The sequence below is a fragment of the Macaca nemestrina genome, chromosome 8, assembly GCF_043159975.1.
Source record: "Macaca nemestrina isolate mMacNem1 chromosome 8, mMacNem.hap1, whole genome shotgun sequence".
NCBI lineage: Eukaryota > Metazoa > Chordata > Mammalia > Primates > Cercopithecidae > Macaca > Macaca nemestrina.
The window spans coordinates 91,827,567-91,832,011 of NC_092132.1; the positions used below are offsets into that span (position 1 = coordinate 91,827,567).

At 39.6% G+C, this 4,445-nt stretch overlaps 1 pseudogene; it reads right to left on the reverse strand.

The window, feature by feature from the left end:
- Positions 1-1,432: 1,432 nt before the first annotated feature.
- Positions 1,433-3,572, reverse strand: LOC105482301 (mitogen-activated protein kinase 6 pseudogene; annotated as a pseudogene).
- Positions 3,573-4,445: the final 873 nt, after the last annotated feature.

A 4,445-nucleotide genomic window follows, 5' to 3' on the forward strand; every position in this document is an offset into this window, starting at 1 on the left:
TTGTCTTGGGATGGGGAATAGATCATTCAGTAAAAACATACAGTAAAAACAAAATACCTTATCATGTACAACTTTTAAACTACAATAATGATATACCTTAATTACTTCCATGCACACAGAACATTAGGCTTTTTAAAAAAAATAAACGCAAGACTTTTAGGAACATTTTATAATAAAGCAATTCCTAATTTTTCTTGGTAGATAGACCAAGCACCCACAAAATACAAATTCCTATACACAGTGAGCACATTACTTAAAACGAACCTTAAGTAAATTAAGTACGTGGACAGCCTTAGGATAAGCTGACATTTATATTAAGCTAGGTAGGCAACAAACCATAGTGCCAAATTGAAGAAGTGTATTTGCAAATAAATTTTTTAAACCAAATTAATTTTTATAATTGAATACAGAAAATGTACTGATACACTAAAATAAATAAGATGTGATGTATTAACACTTCACTATAAAGAATGCATACCAGAACATTTATAAACAGCGAATGAGTCTTATTAAGAATAGTTTACTACAATAAACGCTGGCTAAATAGAAGTGTGTATCGTGAAGCACTGGGTGGTATATGTTTTGCTACATACTCTTCTTACCTTGAGGTAGATAACACATGTGTACCAAATTCAGCATTCATTTTCAATTGCTGCTGGTATCATGTCTTTTTTTTTTTTTTTTTTTTTTTGAGACAGAGTCTTGCTCTGTCGCCCAGGCTGGGGTGCAGTGGCCGGATCTCAGCTCACTGCAAGCTCCGCCTCCCGGGTTTAGACCATTCTCCTGCCTCAGCCTCCCGAGTAGCTGGGACTACAGGCGCCCGCCACCTCGCCCGGCTAGTTTTTTTGTATTTTTTAGTAGAGACGGGGTTTCACCGTGTTAGCCAGGATGGTCTCGATCTCCTGACCTCGTGATCCGCCCGTCTCGGCCTCCCAAAGTGCTGGGATTACAGGCTTGAGCCACCGCGCCCGGCCCATGTCTTTTAAGAAATGTGTACAGTATGAAAAACTTGAAAATACTCATGACTGAAAAATGTTTTTGGAAAAAAAATAGATATTTTCATGCAATTATGTAGAGTCTCGCTGTGTAAATTTCAAGGCCAGGTTTGTTTCCTGTAAAACAGATCATCATTTTATGAGAGAATGTTCTTTACTTGTCTTAGCGCATTTCTTTTGTCTCCTCTTGTGTTGCATTATTTTGCTTTATTCTTTAATTTTGTGTGCAAATGACATGCCAGTTAAAATGAAAACCGTCTCACATGTAGAAGAAAAGTCTGCATTTTAAAAACCAATAATAAAATAAACCAACTAATAAAATCCTTACTAAATGACACCATCTGATTCAAGTAAAAAGTGACTTAAACACTAATTATAAAAGAAAAACACAAAATACATTTCATGAAAAACACAAAGACAAATGTCTGCTGAGTGTTTTAGTTCAGATGTTTCAGAATGCTGCTGTAAGTTTGATGAGGAATTTGGGGGGAAGATTTCATAGCAGAAGGTGTTCGTGTGGCCTGTATTGACTTAAGTGGTGACCCAATTGGACTGTGAAACTGCGGGATGCCTGTGGACTTGAGCTGCTTGTTAGAGAGGAACTCCCCACTGTTGTTCAGAAATCCTTCCTCATTTCCTCTCTCCCCAAGCTTCCTATCCTCTACTGGCTCAGTCTCTAGCATTTCAGGATCTTCTTTCCTGCTAAAGAATTTGTCCAAGTAACTAGTGCAAGTGTTTTCCTTCTCAACTTGTTCATCCTTCTTTACCTCACAAAACTGATTTATGAAAAAACAGTCATCCCCACCACTCACAAACTGGTTGTCCCAAGAAGGTTGGTACAAGGCTTCTAATTGAGCCGGATTTGCCATTCCTTTTTCCTGTTTTTCTTGGCTTACTGACTTTGATATCAAACTTTTCAATTCTAGTTGGGACACTGAGCTATTCAAGTCATTTAATTTGTCAACAACATCAGTAGGCTCATGTTGGGAATTAAGTTGAATGGTTACTGCAATAAAGGAATCAAAGTCAAACCCCTGATTCTTTTCTTTTTCTTTTCTAGCCAATTGCTTTGATGCTTCCTCTAGTGCTATCTGGGCTTTAACCAATCAATTCCTTTCACATTTTGTCTTGCCTTTCTTATCAGATTTTTTTAGTTGCTTTGTTCTTTCCAGTTGGAAAGATCTATGATAAGCCTGGGTTCATAGTGATGGTTAACTCCACTCTCTCCAAACTAAGTTATCTAAATATGATGATGACCTCGTTTTGTAGTTACGAACATGGCTACACTCCAGATCACAGTATTTGTTTTCATGATTATCTGGCTCATAAGGCTCAGTAGAGTAATTCGTATCAAAAGCAGGATCCTCCAGATACTTTTCCCAATCTCCACATATTTTCAGGGATCAAATTGTACTTCTTCATCAGTGACATGAAACAGAGATCTTGGATTAAGCTGAACTTCATCAATATCAAAGTTGTTGCGTATAGGCCAATCATGCTCTGAAAACTGACAATCATGGTACCTTTCGCAGTTAGGTGAGTGACTGTGAGTTTCATCCATAAGCAAAACATCATCAAGTTTATCTTCAATATGAAAACGATAACTTGAAATTAGCTCATCCTTTGGAAAAGAATATATGCTCATGTAAGGATGGGAGAGCACTTCTGCTTGTTAACTGATCCATGGGGCTAAATGTCGAAATTTGTTTCAGGAAACCCAGTGCTTCTCAAGTAATTCCTGGAAGCAGCTGAGTTAAAGGTTTGTGTGCCTCAGTCATGTCACTTCTAATGTAAACTGGAATTATGCTAAGAAGCTCCTGATGATCTTCCTCATGTGCAACTAGAACAGATTCTAAAATCAGCAGCATCTGTTCAAGTTCATGTGCACCTGCAAAAAGTATTTTACCAGTCAGCATTTCGAAAAGATGCAGCCTGCAGCCCACATGTCAATGGCTTCAGTATAATTATTATGAGAAAGTAAATGATGTGGAGATCTGTATCATTTAGTAATCAATCCTTCAGAAAGATGATGCTTATGGGAATAATGAGGATCCATGATCCGTGCAAGACCAAAGTCACCTATCTTCAGCACCAGGTTTTCAGTATTAATGAAAAGAATAGCTGGTTTGAGATCTCTGTGCAGTACGTTTGCAGAGGGAATATACTTGAGCCCCTGTAGCAGCTGATACATGAACAGCCTGGCATGCTCTTGCAGTACAGGGCCCTGCTCCAGCACATTAGCCAAGTCTGTCTCCATGTACCCCTGAGCAATGTAAACACTGTTCAGCTCCGTAAGAGAGCCCACATCGTCTGTTAATTGGCTTCTGCTGGGACCAAGAATTTCAAACACTTTCACAGTGTTATCATGGTCAAGTCTTCTAATAATTTTGATTTCATGTAGACATGTTGACACTCTGGGGATCAGTAAGGACAATTTTCTTGATGGCCACTCTTTTGTCACAGTCATTGTCTACAGCAGAAAAAACCAAGCCATTGCCTCCACAACCCACTGGTTTTAAGTCCACAAACCAGATCAAAACCATGAATGTTCATGAAACTTTCAAATTTCTCTGCCATTTTGAAACCCTAATTCTTGCCTTTTCCTTTCAAATTGTTGAACTTGTGTAAACACGGAAACTGGCATCAAAAGGAAAGATTTTTCAAAAAGGGAGAAGAAAAATAATTATGCTTCCACAGCAAGATGGTTTCTTGATGTTCACTGCATATGCCAAACAGGCCTGTTGAGTTCCCCTTAGACTTAAAGCTCAAATGGAGAATTAAAAACTCTACTCCTATGGAGAATTAAAAAGATTGCAGTACTCATAGTTCAAGAAAGGGGCAGCAACTCTGCAGACGTTTAAAGAAAACACTCAAGAAACTCAAACGGAATGAAATGACATATTAAGAACTCATATTACTGTGCTAAATGATTTGACATTTAACAAACATGTGAATAAATATGCACACAACAGGCTTCTATGAACATTCTCCTCACTAGTCCTGCGCAGTGTCGTTCTCAGGAGCTGGTAGGCACCATTTCCGTTTTGCTTCTTTGCTTCCTTTGTTGCCGTATATTTCAACAGGAAGCTCTGGCGGCTGTTGCTTAACAGAAGATGTCTTTTGTTAGTGATCAGGTGGCTCCAGTTCAGCACACTCACAATCAAAGCTACCGTCCATCTTACTCTGATACAACAGGACTTCTCCGACTCCTCGAGAGAAGGCGGGGCCCGCGGACAGCCCCCAGTGTCGGCTCAGGTCTCCAGGCTCTCGCTTTGCCGCAGTTGCCGCCGTGTAACCGTGACCTGACTCTGGTCTTTTTTAAATGTGTGTTCTTTGGTGGGCAGGGGAGAATTGCGTGGGGTGGAAGTAGACTGTCTGTATCCGTGGGGAGCTTTGGTTGATGTTTCCAGAACCAACCCAGGCTAGAAGACTTTATGTTTGTGCTGCGGG